This window comes from Kogia breviceps, chromosome 4, assembly GCF_026419965.1.
Source record: "Kogia breviceps isolate mKogBre1 chromosome 4, mKogBre1 haplotype 1, whole genome shotgun sequence".
Taxonomy (NCBI): domain Eukaryota; kingdom Metazoa; phylum Chordata; class Mammalia; order Artiodactyla; family Physeteridae; genus Kogia; species Kogia breviceps.
This window is the reverse complement of record NC_081313.1, coordinates 147577000-147596937: the sequence shown is the minus strand read 5'-3', so window position 1 is coordinate 147596937 and position 19938 is coordinate 147577000. Positions and strand designations below refer to the sequence as shown.

Sequence of the window (19938 nt, the reverse complement as noted above, 5' to 3'; positions counted from 1 at the left end):
AGAGGCGGCTCAACAAGAACGTGAGAATGCTGCCAAATACACCTCTCTGGGGAAACTGACGTTTTTCATTGAGAGGGAAAAAGAAATGGAAATTGCTGACTACTACGGATACGTACAGTAAGAGCTGCTAGGATTGTTGGTGACACCTTGGGTACCAGCTGTTCTTCCATATATAGATAAGATAGGTATAAATTTCTCTATTTATTTTGATATATTTAAAAACAATAAAACTGAAGAAATAAATGTAATAGAATTAATAGATGAGTAATAAACCTTTTGAATTTTGAGATGCTGCTAACTGTGACGTGTATGTTTTTGATGGGGTTAGAATCAAAGTCTGCATGTGAAAGGAAGGACTGAAAGTTGGATGGGAGAAGGAAGGAAACGGGAGGAAAGGGGTAAAAAGTGAGGAAAGAGGAAGGAACTTGGCCCAGGGGTAGGAAGGCCAAAAGAGATTTATGGATTTATGAAAGGAAGCAGGAGTGAGGATGAAATGGCAGAAGTAAGCAGGGTCAGAGGTCAGGGTTGAAAGAACAAAATTTGAGTAGAGTTGAAGATGACAGAAGATGAGTCTAGGTTTCCTAGCAGAAACAGAAAAAGTCTCTTGGGGAGGTTGGCCTTAAGTCTCACAACCACCAGATAGGTATTTATGAAAAGAAGAGGTTCAGCACACATCTCTGAAAGGTTTGAGTTGCCTTATGCAGGTGTGACCATAGTGGGGGAATAGGGAAATCTACCAGAGAAGTGGCTCGGGCTCCGAGTTATCCTAGGGGCAGCTGACGACAGGGGCAGAGCCAAGGGAACTGCTGCATCAGGAGGCCCACCAATAGGGCCTGGTATGTACATCACCATGTACTCAACACCTAAGCACCAGGGCAGCCAATGCACTACTCAGTTAATCCTGGCAACAACAGACAAGTTCAGTATTCCTGTGCCACTTCACTTAGAGAGGTGCAGCAGAGCGCTGAGGTCACATCGCATGTGGAGGTACAAGGCCTCAATTGGAGGCCCAAATGCCTCCGAAGTCCTCAGTATTTGCAAGTGCCCGCAGGTGGCCAACCTGGCTTTCAGAGCACAGCATCCTGAGGTTACTGGTGGATGAGATTAAACTTCTGGACGGGCCTAAATATGAACTTGAGGGACTACCTCCATGGACCACGGCACATGCTGCCTTCTGTAAACATCACCCGCGGCTGAAACGCACGAGAAGAATGCGAGGGAAGCGGCCACTCTCACGGGTGAGAGTGGTGGGGGCACACACACTGGGCAGCCGCTCCAACAGCCACAGGACGCAGGCGCCCAGCGCTTCAGGGGCTCCCTGGGAGGCCTTGTGGGGCAGCTCGAGGGAGTGAGGGTGGGAGAGAGTGGCAGGGGTGGGCGTCAAAAGGAATGCAGTGGGGAGAAGGGAGAGATGGAGACAGTGGATAGTGACTATGGGAAATCTGGCAATTTTCATTTTCAAAATTATTTTTCTGAGATGTCATTCACATGCCATAAAATTCACCTTCTGAAACTGCAAATTCAGTGTCATTTCGTACATTCACAAGCCTATGCAACCATCAGCGTCATCTAACCCATCACGTTTTCATCACCGGAAAAACAAGCCCCCGTAACCATCAGCAGGCCCTCTTCATCCCCTCCTCCTTCAGTCCCTGCAACCATTCATTTGCTTTCTGTCACTACGGTTTTGCCTTTTCTGGACATTTCATGAAATAATACACATATGACCACTGTGTTTGGCTTCTTTCCCTTAACATAATGTTTTCAAGTTCGTCCATGTCGTAGCACGTGTCAGTACTTCATTCCTTTTCATGACTGTATATTTCACATATACACCCCATTTAAAAAATCCATTCCTGCACTGATGGGCATTTGGGGTTTTTTCACTAATAAACTCCATTTATTGAGAGTTTATTCTGTGCCAGGCAGCACCAGGCTAAGTTACTGACCTTATTTCACAGATAAAGAGGCTTGGAGAGGGTGAAGAGTTTGCCCAGGATTAAGAGCTAGCAATTTGGGGAACTGGGGTTTGAACTCAGCGAACTTCAGAGGTAACAGATTCACATGACAGAACATTAGAAAAGGTACATACACAAGACAATTCAATGAAAAGTCACCCTTTTTCCCACTTTCCCCAGCCACACGTTTCCCTCCTCAGAGACATCTGCTTTTGTCGTGCTGTGGATCCTTCCAGAGAAATATTTATACCCCAACATGTATGTATCACAATTGATTGACTAATCTGTCCCACTGATTTTAAATGTCACTTTTATGGTATAATAGATTCTTACACCTATTTATATTACTCTTTTCAGAGCTGTCCTATTTTTGCCTGTTTTATGTTTGCCATTTCTATAAAATTCTTTTTATCTTCTTTTTGATTAATTTTTTTTTTCCTTTTCTTGTTTGTTTCTCTTAAGGCATTATCCATTATGTTCATTCACTCGTATTATTTTATTTAATTTATTTAATTAATTTATTTGTTTAGTTTTTGTGTTGTCAGGTATTAGGTGCAGCACGCAGGCTCTTCGTTGCAGTGCATGGGGTCTTCCCTGTGCCTCGTGGGCTCTCTAGTTGTGGCGCGTGGGCTCCAGAGCACGTGGGCTCAGTAGTTGCGGCGTGCAGGCTTACTTGCCCTGCAGCATGTGGGATGTCAGTTTCCCAACCAGGGATCCAACATGTATTCCCTACACTGGAAGACAGATTTTTAACCACTGGACAACCAGGGAAGTACCCACTCTTGTATTATTTTAAATGTAGTCTTCATTTCTGAATTATTTTTCTTTTACTTTGAATTCTGTCCTGAGTTCTATCATCTCACCTAATTCTGGTTTATGCTGTTCTTTCATCTTTTTTTATTATGGTAAAATACACATAAAACAAAATGTAGTATTTCAACCATTTTCAAGTATACAATTCAGTGCCATTAAATACATTCACAGTGCTGTGCAAACATCACCACTCTCCAAATTCAAAATAATTATGTCAAAAAAGATTGAGCAGGACCTCAGAAAGATGGAGGCAGCCGCATAGTCTCTGAATCTCTCCAAACCCTTACATGGAAGAAGATCAACTAAAACCAAACACCCATAGGTGGCATTTATCAGCATTTACCATTTCCAGAACTTTTTCACCATCCCCAACAGAGACTCTATAGCCATTAAACAATAACTTCCCATTCCCTCCTCAATCCATGTTCTTTCAACTTTTGCATTCTTTTTCCTAACATCTTTTAAAAGCCCACTGTGAAATAACAGATTACAGTTTTGATCTGGTTTGTGGACCTGTCTTTTCCAACTTGATTTTATTGTCTGAAGAGATGCTATTCTGCTCCTTATTCTCTTTTTTCTTTCACTACGTCTGTACGGGATTTGATCCCAATCCTTTCCTGTTATTGATTTTTGGATGAAAAAAGTTTTAAAGCACTTTGAAACGGAGGTGCGAGGCCATGTGGAAACACGTTCTTCACGGCTGTTCCATCAATGCTTCAGTTATACTGTTTTGGAATAACTGTTTTCCAGGAGGCACAACCCAGTGGGCTTTATCATTGGACAGAGTGCAGAGAAAGGACCCCACGGAAGCTGACCACCTTAGCAAAAATGATGTAGTTATGATTTCACCCAAAATTGGTCACAAATCAGCCTGGGAAACTCAATGAACCAGAGACAAGGTATAATGCCGTCTCTCCTTCTCTCTGCCTCAGCTCTCAAGGATGGGTCACCTACATGTTAGCAGTAATTATTATTTGGTTTCTGTTCATAATTACCATCAGAAGACACAGCACTTATGGGCCCAATTACACAGCCCAGCTACACACCATTCTTCTTCACTGTGGCTTCCTGTCCACCAGCAGGAACTTGATTTATATTTGTTCTCCCTTCACCACAGCCCAGGAATTTTTGTGACTGACTCTCAGTCTCACCAGAATCTGTAGCTCTCACTCTGCCCCAACATCCCACCCCATCATTTGCTCCCTGAAGTGTACTCTAGAAACTTAGGTAAACTGGATATTTTACCATTGTTCACCATCTCTTGTGAAACCAAAAGAAGAGCAGCTTTCTTATAGAATGACGCAGAGCTTGTCAGGATAAAACACCAGTCTGCACGAGAAAGGGAAGAAGACAATGATGGAAATACTTTCTGGAAAACTATTTTACATGATGTTTTGTTTGTTCCTGGTAAATAAATTGAAATCTTCTAAATGTTCAAACAAAACATAAACCACTAAATTCAATAATACAGGAATATAACTTTTTTAAAAAAATTCTTTGGCTGCACAGCATGTGGGATCTTCGCTCCCCAACTAGGGATTGAACCCACGCCTGCTGCACTGGAAGTGCAGAGTCTGAAGCACTGGACTACCAGGGAAGTCCCAGGAATAAATCTTTTAAAGGAGAAGTTATAAATCCCTTGGTCATATGAACTGGAGATTTTTAGTAAGAAGTCATGTATTTTAAATGACTTGGAGCTTGAAAGAAAAGAAGGAAGGAAGGAAGCAAGAAAAAGGGACTTCCTTGGTGGTGCAGTGGATATAATATCAAAACTCAGTAAATTAATTTTAAAAATTTAAAAAAGAAAAAAAGCTGAAGTCCACTGACTAATTATTCAGGCTGTTATATCTCGCTATTTCCAGATACATTCCTTTATCAACTTTTGGTAAAAGGTTATGCTATGTCAGGACAAATGAATTACAAACTTTTCTCTTTTTCCAAAATTTGAGAAATTCCCCTACACTTCTACCTTCATATTTTATAAAAAGGGAAAAGTAGTGACAACCCTGATACTTACATTCAATTGCATCATCTGGCCACATGCCTTCTACATCAATCAAATACCTACAAAACAACAAAATTCAAGCCATTTGTAAATAAAAAGAAAAGAAAATCAAGTTTTTGCAAAAATGGTCCAATTTCGCTTTACAAATATAGATATAAAAATCCTAAGAAAATATCAGCACATCTAATCAATAATTATTAAAGAATGATATATACCATGACTACAAAAAGGCTTTATTCCAAGGATGCAAGGATAATGCAACTTTAGACAATCTATTAATATAATTATTTACATTAATACAACAATTTAATTAATAAATGAAAGAGAATAAAATACAGGACCAAACTGGCAGATGTTAAAAAGTTATCTGATAACATACAACAGTCAGTTTCAGTCAAAATGCTTTGTACACTCAAAACAGGAGACTTAATATGACAGAGTATTCATCACGAACCAACAAATAACAAAAGACAAATTAGGATCAAGATTAACATCATATCTAAAAAACCCTAGCTAACCAACCATAGGAGCCAGAAGCTTAGGAATCACCGTCACTGACAGCTATTTCTCCCTCACCCTCACCGTCAACCCACCACCAGTGCTAACAGTGATACTGCCTCTAGCATCTGTCCACATCTTTCCACCAAAATGACCACCACACCCTGCTCCAAGCCACCATTATGCCCAATTTCTACAAAAGTCTCCTAACTTGTTTCCTCGCTTCCACTCTTTCTCCCCGCAGTGTATTCTCCATTCGGTAGCAAAACGACAGGTTGAAAGTGCAATTGGGTATGTTCCACACACTCACCTTCCACAAGAAAGTTCAATGGTTTTCTATTCCTCTTAAAGTCTGAAACCTTAAACATAAGCCTGCACGATCGAGCTCCTACCCACACTTGCAGCTCCATCATCATGACATGCTCCCCCAACAGCCCCACCTTCCCGGCCAGTTCCTCCCACACAGCATATGCTTTCCTCTTATAGGGTCTTGTGCTATTCCTTATGCTCAGAAATCTCTCTCAAACGTCCCTATTTGGTTAATACCGACTCATCCTTCAGATATCAGCTGAAACATCCCTGAATAAACCTTCTCTAAACTCCATGATGAGATCAAATGCTCCCTAAAATATGCTCTCATGGTACCATGTCCCTCTCCTTGGCACTTGTCAGAGTTGTAATTCGACATGCAGAGTATGATTCTTGACTATCTATTCCCTCTCTGCACTGTTAGAATTCACAAAGGGCAGGTCAAGTCTCTTCACTCACAAAATTTCACAAGTCGTTTTGCTAGCACCCAGCACAGTGCTTAACATAACAGATGCTCAATAAGTATTTCCTGCATGAACAACCATAAATTGGTACAGTGTAGCAACATCCACAAAAAGCATAAGGGCATAAACACTTTGATGCAGAAGTCCAATTCTGAGTGAAGTTAACTGAGACAAAGCATATATATTCAAAGATGTTCACACAGGAATATTCATTACTTGGACGTTTTATAACATCAAAAACTTCTGACTTTTATATGTTCATCAATAAGCAAAGGAACAATTCAGCCTTAAAAAAATAAACAAATGAGACCTAATGAAACTTAAAAGCTTTTGCACAGCAAAGGAAACTATAAACAAGACCAAAAGACAACCCTCAGAATAGGAGAAAATATTTGCAAATGAATCAACAAAGGATTAATCTCCCAAATATATAAATAGGTCAGGCAGCTCACTATTAAAAAAACAAACAACCCAATCAAAAAATGGGCAGAAGACCTAAATAGACATTTCTCCAAAGAAGACGTACAGATGGCCAAGAGGCACATGAAAAGCTGCTCAACATCACTCATTATTAAAGTAATGCAAATCAAAACTACAACAAGGTATCACCTCACACCGGTTAGAATGGGTATCATCAGAAAATCTACAAACAACAAATGTTGGAGAGGGTGTGAGGAAAGGGAACCCTCTTGCACTGCTGGTGGGAATGTAAACTGATACAGCCACTATGGAGAACAGTATGGAGGTTACTTAAAAACTAAAAATAGAATTACCATATGATCCAGCAATCCCAGTACTGGGCATATACCCAGAGAAAACCATAATTCAAAAAGACATATGCACCCCAATGTTCACTGCAGCACTATTCACAATAGCTAGGTCATGGAAGCAACCTAAATGCCCATCGACAGATGAAAGGACAAAGAAGATGTGGTACATATACACAATGGAATATTACTCAGCGATAAAAAAAGAACGAAATTGGGGCTTCCCTGGTGGCGCAGTGGTTGAGAATCCGCCTGCCGATGCAGGGAACACGGGTTCGTGCCCCAGTCTGGGAGGATCCCTGATGCACAGAGCGGCTGGGCCTGTGAGCCATGGCCGCTGAGTCTGTGCGTCCGAAGCCTGTGCTCCGCAACGGGACAGGCCACAACAGTGAGAGGCCCGCATAGCACAAAAAAAAAAATGAATGAAATTGGGTCATTTGTAGAGACGTGGATGGACCAAGAGACTGTCATACAGAGTGAAGTAAGTCAGAAAGAGAAAAACAAATATTGTATATTAATGCATATATGTGGAATCTAGAAAAATGGTACAGGTGAACAGGTTTGCAAGGCAGAAAAGAGACACAGATGTAGAGAACAAACGTATGGACACCAAGGGGGGAAAGTGGGGCAGGAAGGGGGTCGGTGGTGGTGAGATGAAATGGAAGATTGGGATTGACATATATACACTAATATGTATAAAATAGATAACTAATAAGAACCTGGGGCTTCTCTGGTGGCGCAGTGGTTGAGAATCCGCCTGCCGATGCAGAGGACACGGGTTCATGCCCCGGTCCGGGAAGATCCCGCATGCCGTGGAGCAGCTGGGCCCGTTAGCAATGGCCGCTGAGCGTGCGCGTCTGGAGCCTGTGCTCTGCAACGGGACAGGCCACAACAGTGAGAGGCCCGCATACCGCAAAAAAAAGAACCTGCTGTATAAAAAATAAATAAGTTTTAAAAATTCAAAAATAAGTAAATAAAATTAATTAGTTAATTAATTATTTTTAAAAAAGAATGAGGTTGGAAGACTGTCCAAACAGCACACAACAGATCACACACTCAAGCCCCGGAAGATGGGGAACTGCCTTAATTCCCCCACTTCGGATCACATCTCCATGCCTCACAAGTCTCAGTCTGACTGGGCTAGCTTTGGCAAGGGGACGGAGCTGGATCAGGAGCCGCTACTGCCATATCTGGATCAAGTTCCAGTTTGGGTCTATCATCCAACACCTAGCCAGACATGCCTAGCCACTCAGCTGACAGGAACAAATTAGGATAGCTCAAAGAATACGCCTCATACAGCATCAGCCTGAAGGAGTTTATGACCCTGGAAGAAATGGATCAGAAGAAAGGATCCGGGGGACTTCCCTGGTGGTGCAGTGGGTAAAGACTCCACACTCCCAAGCAGGGGGCCCGGGTTCATTCCCTGGTCAGGGAACTAGATCCCACAGGCATGCCGCAACTAAGAGTTTGCATGCCACAACTAAGGAGCCCACCGGCTGCAAGTAAGACACGGTGCAAACCAATAAATTAATGAATTAAATAAAACAAATATTTTTTAAAAAGATCTGGGAGTGTGGGATCTGTATGATGGACTTTGTTTATGCAAACCCAATTGGATTACTGCTGTGTATGCAGATCACCTGGGCTGTACAGGTGACTGGCTGATGAGACCCTTCACGTGCCCCTCCTGCATGGAGACAGTTGATGCAGCACTGCTTCTGTCCTACGAGACTAACTGAGCCAGTGTCTCTCACCCGACTTCAAGTGAACCATCATTTTTGGTGGTTTTGATCTTTTGTCGTTGAGCCCAAAGAGCCAGGGACTGGGAATTAAGATCATGCATGAAACTGTCCTAAAAACTCCTGAACAGCTGCAGATGTTGGGGAAAAGTATGTGATCTTTTAGAAATTTAGGGGGAAAAGTAGGATGCTATTTTTATGTAAAGTCTTCACCCAGTGTTTAAAAATATAATTGTATTTAGATCTTGTTATTGCTTCAGTACATAGGAATTGTGTAAAGTGTTACAGCAGCTACATATGTTTCACTCGTGTGTGGAAGATTAGGATAAAGATAGTGGTTGTTTTTCCTAAGTGAGATAACTTTCTTCTTCCCCCTACCCAAATTCTTTTCTGAAGTTACTGGCATTTGGGTCAAGGTTTTATTTAAAGCTACATTTTATAACACTGGCACAAAAAAACTAGTTTTAAGCTTGTTTGCATAGTTCTTTTTTTTAGAATAAACATAGAGCATTTATTTTTTACTTTATAGGAACTCCACAAGTTAAGGTCCCATTGTTCTTTGGCTGTGATTGTTGTTACTATTGAGGTTGCTGTTTTCTGTCTTTGCTGGTTCTTTCTAATCTACCATTTGCCATTATTGGCATATGATCATCTCAGGGTCACAAGATGGCTGCTGTAAAACCAAGAATCATATTCTCACAAAACAAGGAGGGAGCAGAAAAAGAGTCTGAATACTCATTTTCCAAATGCATATTATTTATCTTTTTTCAGAGAAAAATATCATTCTCATAAGCACAATAACAGCCTTCCCCTAATTACTCATTTGCCAAAACAGATTGATATGACCATTCATAAGACAATTCATGGCAAAGAGGGATAGGATAATGATTGTCTCAGCCTAACAAGGATTTATCCACTAAAGCTGAATGCTTCACTCCTCAAAAAATCATAAAGTTCTATGAGCAAGGAAGAACTACTAAGGAACTGTTAAAGTAAACCATTCAGAATTGTTTGTCCAAGACCATATGATTCTTTTTTTCCATTGGAAATGGAATTCATTGCCTTAGGTCTTCTTAAATAGTGTACTCTTACTGTTGGGGCTGGCTCTGTGCTTGAAAACCAGTTTATTTATAACCTGTTACAAGTGCGATATCTACTGGCAGTTAAGAAAGGCAGAATTCAAAGTGATCTCCTAGCTTGTAAGCAAACCGAGATTCATTGTCCCTCTTCTCATGAAAAAATGAGTTACTGTGTCCAGAAACTAACTCTAGTAAACGGGTTTAACATTACCCTTTCTTATGTGTTTCATCTAATCATTTTGGTTGTTAATATGGTGATAATTAAAAGTCAAGGTAAATTTTCAACATTAAGAATTCTGATTTATTGAGCTTGAATTATGCCACCATGCTTATGTAAAAATGAAAAAGGCACCATGGTTAAACTGAGAAAAGTTTCTCAGTTGTAACAATTTTGACTTATTCTTTCCTGTGACCTCCTTCCCTGCTGTCTTGAACCACAGCAAAAGGATACTGCATGTCTTCTTATTGTAGTGCTGAGCTTACTGAAGTCATATACAACACATCTCAGTCTCTGTTTCTTGGAAGGAAAGTCCTACTAGGTGACTGACAATTCTAAGCAGGGAGAATGATGATAAATGTGTTTCATGTTTTGCACACAAACGCAGAATTTGTATAATCACGACTTCACAGTTGTGACCTCAAAAAAGAAGGAATTTCTCCTTTATATTTTTCTTGCAATTAAGGTAAGAACACTCTGAATCTCTAAGCTTCTGAAGTGTTAGAAGTAGAGATGGTCTAGGAAAGATGTAGTTGTAATGTTTTACCCATTTAGCATGTGTGTATTTTTCCTTATGTATTCGAAGGTGACATATTTGTTCAGCTCAGTGATACTACAGCTAAAAAAATCATTCATTACTACACGGAGAAGCAATTTCAACCTAACTAATCAGAAGTGTTTCTTATTATTTTATATTGAGTTGAATATTTGACTCTTAACACTTTCTTACATACAAAACACAAGTCTCTTGAAGGGTTCTTCATAAGTTCATTATACAAGAATTTAGTATGTCATAAGCACTTAAAGATTTGACATTTAACTGTTCATTAATTTATATCCAACTACATAAAGCAAATTTGGAGGGAAAAATAATAATAAATAAATAAGAATGATGTCTCCAAATATTTTCCTAGGAAGATGTCCACCATATATTAAATTATAAACCAAAATGTCTGAATACTATACCATTCAATCACATGTACAGTCAGTTCTGTATATCCAACGGTTCCATATCCTGCAGATATGGAAGGCCAATTATACTACACCATTTTACATACGGGAGGTGAGCATCCGAGGATTTTGGTATCCATGGGGAGTCCTAAAACCAATCCTCCTGCAGATACCAAGGGAATATCGTATATGCTTACATCTGCATTTTTACATCTGAAAAAATATGTGCTAAATTATTACTGGTGGTCACCTCTGAGTAGGGCGCAAAATTGCCTTCCACTTCATACATTTCTCTGACTCTATTTTTTGCATTCAGCTTACGTTAGCTTACATTTCTATTGGAAACAGAACAATTTAAACATGGTCTGCCTCTTGGGGTTGGCAACTCACCTGCAGATGAGGTAGCCAGTCCTGTTTAAACCATGGGTACAGTGGACACCCATAAGTCTGTCTATAAAACAGGTGTCCCTGATCACCTACCACATGCCCTCACCTCTTCCTCCCGTTTTGTTATTTTCCAATGAATTTAGCACCACTTGACACTCCATATATTTACTTATTTATTTATCTCTCTCCCCCACTAGAACATAAAGTACGTAAGGGAAAGAACTTTGTTCTTTTCCTACTTTCCTACTTCCTAGAACAGTGCCTTCAACTTAGAAGGTGTTATACAAATATTTGCTGAAAATGAATGTATGAATTCTTTGCCCTTTCACACTACCCTCTAGTCAAACCAGAGGCTGCCCTCCAGAGCACACGTTCAAGCCCTGTGCCTTCTGTACCTGTTCCCAATACCTGGGTTGTCCTTTCCTCATTCCGGCAAAATCCTCTTCCCCCAAACCCAGCTCAAATGATGTCTCCTCGGTAAGGCCTTCCTCGATTTTTCCTCTAGTTTCCTGCTGCACTTGATTCTTTTATGATAAGTAACCCATTTATAGTCACTACATGTTTACCTTTGTAGATAACTGCAAGTTGCTACTGAACAAAGACTTCTAGTCACCTCTGTATCCACGTGCCCTAACAACAAACCTATAAGGCTCTCGGTGTTTACTAAAACAATTTATTTTCTGAGTCTCTACCAATTCTAGGGAGTGGATAGTAGAGTCTCCTCCTCATTATCAGTGAGGCTGGCATCTGTGGGAGGGGCTTAGAGCAGAGGAAACCACCAACGGATCATAACTAAGGTCCTGAGACTGCAATGGCAGAGAGCATGGTGAAGTTAGCCCACTACATGCAGAAGACCCACACACGAGTCAGCATATGCAATGGACTATACTTGGTATAACATGTGAACAATCAAGGTTTACAAACGTGTTCTCAGGCACTCGTAAGGATCTTCTAGCCCACGCGGAACAGACAGAACACACACAAAGGAGCCTGGAGGAAGTAAGAAGTCCAGCAGCTGTACCCTAACATCCTAAGGGGTAACATTTCTGTGACTACAGTTTACACAAATCAGATAATTTGCCTCCTTTCTTGACACCCTGGTTATCACAGGCAAGGACAAGCCTCTCAAGTTTTAAAGCTAAAGTACAGGGAAGATCTGTGTATAGGTCTAAAGATGTTTAAGAGCTAGTACCTGCATTAAGCAACCAGGTTACAGAATGAAAATTTATCTTGAAATTCCAGTGTCTCCTTCTCTCTCTCAACTCCTATCCCCTATCTTCCCACCTCCGTCTCTATTCCTTCTCCCCTACTCCCTGTTTTATGTATATATGTGCATCATTTTATAAATACACGGAATATGTACTGTCTGTCAGGTTTATTTAATAAAGTGCACACTCCTCAGGCTAAATTTAGAAAGAGGACAAGATGAACACCTTCTCCTGTGGGTCACTGGTGTTCCACAGACGAAAGGTTCCTCAGTCTGAAAACACGGCAAATACCATGTTCCTTCTGACAGTTAGATGCTAGAAAAAGGCAGGCGGATCCTTACAATTCAGACGCTATTAAGACCTACTAACAACAGAGTAGATCTTAAAGCAGAAACAAGAAAACACCAGCCTTCTAAGCTCTTCCTGTCTGAAGATACGTACAAGAGGTGGCAGTGTTCTCCCTCACTTGCACCCAAAGGGTAAAAGCAGCAAAAATATCTTAAACACATATGATAACGAAGCCACTCTTCTGGTCCACTCTCTTTTGTTTTGCTTCTAGGGATGTGTCCCACGCCGAACCTTTGCTTTTTCTTTTCTCTTTTATATACGCTAAGAACCTGAGAGGCTTAACCTTTTCTTCCACATCTCAACCAATAAATAAGACAAAAGAACATTTTTATCTTTTTATGTATTTTCCATTCAAATTTTTTAAAAAGAGTAAGTAAGCTACTTCAGTTCATACTTCTCACACAAATCACCTTCCAAACTAAACTAAGTTGTTTGTGACCATAAACAGGAAAAACACCATACCCTATCAGCACCTTCAGACATTTCCACCTTAATGTTACCAAACACAACAGGCCTAATGTCAGAACTATTAAAAATGTTAAAAATCCCCAACCCCACTCAAAATGCATACCAAAGTGCAGGTAAAGGAAAAAAAAACAGAAACAACTCACCATTATCTTTATTTTCTTTCAAAAACCCATTAACAGCACATGGGAATTTAAAAATAGTGTCATCATCTGGCACCTGAAGCCCAATTGTACAAATTCTTAAATAACGAATAGTTTCTGGTAAGTCCTATAAGGCAAAACCATGAAAATATGTATTACTTCATTTGTCAGGAAAGAATAAAAATTTAATTAGAGAAGGCAGAATAGAAACCAAGAGAGTACATTAAACTTAGTATGTCAGTCATTCTGATGAGAGCCATTTTTTCCAAAGCTGCTTTAACCAGTAAGTATCACTTGATTTTCATTAAAACTGCAGAATGGACAGTTACTAGGCATGCAAAAGGAAAAGCAAATCTATGTGAATGAATGCACATGTAACTCAAAAGGATATAAACAGTTCCACCTACATTTATGTTCTATCTTATATTTCAAGGGCCACAAAGCGGCTGTGATTAAAGTAGAATAGTAGAATAGAGTCAGAAGAACTTGGATTCGAAATAGGAAATAGAGCAAATTTCAGGCATTGTTGAGAACTGGTATTCTCGGGGTGGGAGACAGTAGACTATCAATATAAGACACAAAAGGATAAGTGAAAATTCTGTAGTTCTGAATTTAAATGGAAAGTAGCAGTATGTACCTATGACATATTTTATATTAATAACAAACATACATATCTCCCAGCTCTGACCACTGAAAAAGTCTAGAAACAACTGATGTCATATCAAAAGGACTCAGCAGTCACTGAGAAGCTCCAACTAGCCAAAAACAGGGCCTCATTCAGAATAATAACTGTAATGGAGTCCACGGTGATATGAATAAATACATTTAAAAAGATTGGTCACCACTGGAGGATATTTGTCAATCAACTCATTATTTTGAAAACTGCTAAATAAAAGAAGAGGGCTTCCCTGGTGGTGCAGTGGTTGAGAGTCCACCTGCTGATGCAGGGGACACGGGTTCGTGCCCCGGTCCGGGAAGATCCCACATGCCGCGGAACGACTAGACCCCGTGAGCCATGGCCTCTGAGCCTGCGCGTCGGGAGCCTGTGCTCCGCAACGGGAGGGGCCACCACGGTGAGAGGCCTGCGTACTGGAAAAAAAAAAGAGGGAATTATGCCTCTACAACTGGGCAACCAAGTAGTTGATGAACGGAATCTCCTCCTGATAGAAATATACCCAGCTAATAAGTGAAAAAAGAACAACAGAATTCACCAGTTTTTGAAGCCTCAACTGAATTAATGGATGGAGGTATGAATCATCTGTGACTGCTAATATCACAGAAAGAGACAATTATATGTCTCCATGGAAGAACACATCACCACCTATGAAACTGTCTTGCCAGAACAAAACATGCAAGCTTCATTCTGATCAACAACCAATTTACAGAAAATAAAAGGATGGAAGGTTATGTTAACAACACATGGAATGTAATCAACAAATCTAGATGGGACAAATTACCTGGTTTCTTTAAAGATAAATTGAAGGAGGAAAAAAAAAGTGAGAGAGACATGGAGGGAGAACCTATAGATTAACTAAGACCTCAGAGACCTAACAATCAACGGCAAAGTGAGGACCTTATTTGGATCTAATTCAAAATTCTTAAAAACAACTTTTTATGACATTTAGGAGACAACTGCAAATTTGAGCACTCGCTGGGTATGTAATATTAAAAATGATATTAAGGAATACAAGTCCTATATTTTAAATATACATACCAAAAATGTATAGGTGTAATTACATGTTGTCTTGGAGCTGCTTCAAGATACTATGGAATAGGGTGAAACAGGTGGGGGTATAGATAAAATGTGACAGCCATCAGTTGGTAAATATTAAAGCTGGATGAGTTCATGGGTATACAAGGAACATTCACAGTATTTTGTATACTTTTGTAGATGTTTAAAATTTGTGATCATTGTTTAAAAACAAGATGACCCTGTAGAAAACAGTTTGGAAGTGGCTCAAAGGTTGAACGTAGAGCTACCATATGATACAACAACTCTGCTACTACCTACACTGCATATCTAAGAGAACTGAAAGCAGGGATTTGAACAAATATCTGTACACCAATGATCATAGCAGCCTGATTCACAATAATTACACGGTGGCAACAACCCAAGTGTCAATCAACCAATGAATAACAAACTACATTATACACACAGTGGGATTTATTACGCCAAAAAAGGAATGGCGTTTTGTTCCATGCTATAAGATGGATGAACCTTGAAGACACTAGATTTAGTGAAATAAGCCAGACATAGAAGGACAAATATTGTAGATTCCACTTACACGAGGTACCTAGAACAGGCAAATTCATAGAGACAGAAAATGGAATAGAGGTTACCAAGGGCTGGTGGGAGGAAAAACGGGGTGCTTACTGTTTGATGGTTACAGAGTTTTTGTTGAGGATGATGTAAAAGTTTTGGTTATACACGGTGGTGATGGTTACACAACACTGTGACTGTACTTAATGCCACTGAACTGCATATTTATAAATGGTTAAAATAAATAGGATTTACGTATATTTTACCACAATAAAAATAGAGGAATAACTGAGTTGAAATTTCAATTCTTCCTTTTCTGAGAGTCAGTTTCGTCGTCTGTAAAATTAGTAATTGTAGTTGTCTATCCTCTGAGCTTAGTGCAGAGTAAGCACTCAGTAGGAGATATCAGTACTACTTCCACTTCAACAGCAAAGGATTCTTGTGAAGATTAGCTAAGTCAGTGGATATGAAACAACTTTCTAAATGGCAAACTGCTATACAAATATTAACAAACATTAGGTGTTACTGTCTCCCAAGGCCATGGAACAGGTCAGAAGAAGGATAATTCCTTTGCACTGGTATGTCCTACATGGGCCAAGAGAATATATGGGTTTCTGTACTGTATCAGAAGGTATTAGGAAAAGAAAGCATAAAACTTAGAGAACAATTGTCTTTTACTGTGATGCTTAAACATGCTCAGGCTACTGCTGAAAATAAGTGCTAAAGACATAATGGACATACCTTTCTTTCCTTTCAGGCTACTACTATTCTTACTAAAATTTACTTCATTTTCAAAATATAGAACATGGAAGCTTATAGAATTTCTTAAGCACATCTAGAGTCTACTGTCAAATACAATAGTTCAATTCATATCTTTCATCTCATTTTGAAACAGGAATTAGAAATGTGTATTTAAGGAAACCACTAGCTTCCTGTTTTGAACCCATGAAAGAAGAACAGGATTCACCTTAGCATAAAATGATAAGTACTGAATTACTATGAATTATTACAGTATCAGAAAGAAGGTCATTTTCAATTACGGGTTCCATTTACCTCTGGCTTATAATAGCGGCGAGTATATGTTAAGTCAATAATCAGCCCAAGTTCTTCATTCTGTTCTTGGTGTTTGTTAAAAAAGATCCAAGTGGGAAAAACATTCTGGAGCAAGATTCATTTCAAAACTCTGTCAGAAAGAATAATATAAGAAAGAACATGTGTTTAAAATCCTTTATTATATTATCCATTTATTCAAACCCTGTGATGCTAACATATGAGATTCAAAGTAAAGTTTCCTCCTCTGGAATTTACAAGCGATATTACAATCCTTTCTTCCAGAGAGATTAGACACAAGAAAATAAGCTCACTTCTAGACATTTACTTCTATGTTTGTTTATTTCATGTTGGTCTCCTAACCAGACTGTAAACTCCCAGAAGGCAGGGACCACATCAATTTTGCCTACCACTGTATCGCCAGCTCCAAGCAGAGTGCCTGTAAATAGACACATAAACACTTCTTGAATATCTACCTATATGAAGGATGGCTTTCACTGCTAAATATTCTTTTATGTATTTGCCTTATTTATGTACTCTGTTCCATTGATCTGTTTGGTTATTCAAGTGCCAGCAACACACTTTTCTTTTTAAATTAGTAGACTACTTTTAGAGCACTTTGAGATTCACAGCAAAACTGAGTAAAAAGCACACAGTTCCCACTTATACCCTCTCTCCTTCACCCCACACAGCCTTCCCCATTATCGACGTGCCATACCAGTGTGCTTCATTTCTTAGAATTCGTGAACCAACACTGACACGTCATTATCAATCAAAGTCCATAGTTTATTGCATTCATGGTACAAGTACCTGACTATTTCTTTATTTCTAGTATAGTCATCCCCAAACATTTACATACTGAGATACATATTACTTTCTTATAAAGTATTTTCTTCTTTATTTATAGTTAGGGCATTCCATTGGGTTTTTATTTACACTAAATACAAAAGTAGGCTGTATTTATCTATGAATTCCATTTCTGGATACTAAAGGAGGTATTAAAAAGTATTTGCTATAAAAAGGGAAAATGGACTACAACAGGGTTGAGAGCCAGGGCTCTATATGGTGAATTCAGATTTCTGGAAGCATACGGTATTAACTTTCGCTTACCTTTTTTAAAGGAACTTTGAAAGCAATGCAACGAGTCCCAGGGCATCCACTGTCCAACTGGGAGATAGTCTTTACACCTAATAATATAGTTTTTGTTAGGCAAATTTTATCTTAGGCTGTCTCCCTGCATAGGATAAACGCTCCTTGAAAATGGAAATCATATCCCTGTATACTAGGTCTCTCTCCTCTTTCTGCTTTGCATTGTGTTGCTCCACTTATTCAACCCCCCCCCCAGTAATAACCTATACTTCCCTTGTTCCTGTTTTCCCATCTTGAAAACAGATAAAAGGCAACTGAACAAGGCAAAGGTCTCAACAAATAAGGGATATCTAAAACCAGAGACGCCCAGAACTTCTGTATCCCTGATAAAACCTAGCCCGCTGTTGACTACTAAGGTATCATGAATACACGCGTGTTGACTGAAATAGTTTAAACTCAATTCTTCCACTTCACAGTTTATTTTTAGTCCTCATACAAAACCTAATAACAAAATTCTTTAATGCTAGGATTCACAGTGAAAACTAATATCTGAACTGACTTCTGTAAGATGAGTTAGAACTAAGGTTAATTCAGTGTGTCTGAAGCATAGAAAGTGAGGACAAAAGTGGCACAAGATGGGGCTAGAGAAGCAGAGAGGATTCTAGACCACGCAGAGACTTGAAGGCCAACAGTTGGTTTTCTATTCTCAAAACAATGTTTTGGAGCGATGGTTATGAGCAATGCTCCAACTTGCTGTTAAGGTTTCTTGTGTGAAGAATGGACTGGAAGGAAACAAGAAATATGGACGCTAGTTAAGACCTAATTGCAACCGACAGGCAAGTTCAGTATTAGATGTTGAGGAAGAGTTGACAGATTCAAAAGAAATTCAGGAGATAAACTGAAGCGGGCTTTATGGGGTATGACATGGAGGAAAGGAAGGTCTTAGGGAATTAAAGGGTTTACTGCACACATGAGCAAAGTCTCCAAATGAATCATTTGAACGTACAGAGGTAGATCTCTCAAATGACACCGGTTAGGAAGCAACAGTACGCCCTTTATGATTCCTAGAGACAACACAGATCAACTGTTTCGATGGAAAATTCGGCGGTACCGGCGCGTTTTTTCGCTCAAACTTACTTCCAGTTCCTCTTACTCACATTTTCTGTGCCAAAACAACACAGCTTGAGGAATTGAGGGGGTTCTATTTTGGTAATTAAGGAGTGTCCCCAACACTGACAGTCCCATCTTCAAAAGCAGTCCCTCTGCATGTTACCCGAGGAGCAATGGCCAGAGCCTCCCTTTTAAAACGATGGGGGGAAATCAGAACATCACACACCGTCGCTTTCAGCTACTGTGAACTGAGCCGGGAGACGACCAATATCCTCTAGCACAGCGCGGACGGGTCAGCGCGCGGGGCAACAGTGACAGGGGAGAGAAAAGACAAAGCCCAGGCCCAGGGGCTCTGAGTTCCACCCGCAACGCTCAGGGGCCAAGTGTATTACCTTTCCGGGATGTGCGTTCTTTCCTCTTGGCCGACGAACGTCCGGAAAAGCCGCGACTCTGACCCCAGCGCCCTCGGGCATGATGCCACTGGCTCATGTGACCCTCAACATGCCGCCCACCCAACACCAAGAGTGCCTAAGTCGTCAACCCGGCGCCCCCAGTGTCAGCACAAGGAACCGAACCACAGGCGCCTAGGTTGAAGCCCGCGTACCTCGCGGACCTCCTTCTACTGCGCATGCGCCACCGCCCCTCGGGATGACGTCATCACGCCGGCCGACTCAGACGCTTGATTACTAAAGAGGACTCGGACGCCTGCAATTCCCCCCTTAACCGGACGATGGCAGCAGAGGCCCATTAGTTCGTGTGTGTACCCTTCCGAATACCCATGAAAAAGGACATGGAAAGTTGTTCCACTCTCCCAGTTTCTTGTGTGGTTCTTTCAGATATTTCCCAGGTGCTTACGTTCACACTTGTTGCATCTTGTATGTAAGTATTTCTACGTAATAGATAGCCTGTATTTTATAGAAGAGCAGCATACTATACATAGTCTACAATCTCTCTTGGATAGTGATTTTCCCAATTTGTGCGTACATCCATTCTTTTCTGTTTAATAGCTGTGTCACATTACATAATTTACATGGCCAGTGCAATACTGATGGACTTTTAGTTGTTTTCAGTTCGGGGT

The 19938-nt window shown here is 40.1% G+C and overlaps 1 long non-coding RNA gene and 1 pseudogene across 3 annotated transcripts in view; one reads left to right on the top strand and one right to left on the bottom strand.

Annotated features, from left to right (window-relative positions):
• Positions 1 to 19488, bottom strand: part of LOC136794078 (uncharacterized) — a 120637-nt gene extending 101149 nt beyond the window's left edge. For 2 of the 3 annotated variants that reach the window (XR_010840356.1, XR_010840357.1), the window contains exons 1-7: positions 19253 to 19488; positions 17772 to 17848; positions 16665 to 16794; positions 13355 to 13478; positions 7534 to 7743; positions 4789 to 4835; positions 4017 to 4100 (exon numbers count right to left, since the gene is read on the bottom strand). This is a non-coding gene — a long non-coding RNA (uncharacterized lncRNA). Of the gene's footprint in view, positions 1 to 2412; positions 4101 to 4788; positions 4836 to 7533; positions 7744 to 13354; positions 13479 to 16664; positions 16795 to 17771; positions 17849 to 19252 lie in introns of those variants that run through there. The other variant, XR_010840355.1, reaches the window with a different exon arrangement.
• LOC131755502 (RING finger protein 11-like) lies at positions 7885 to 8553 on the top strand (annotated as a pseudogene).
• Positions 19489 to 19938: the final 450 nt, after the last annotated feature.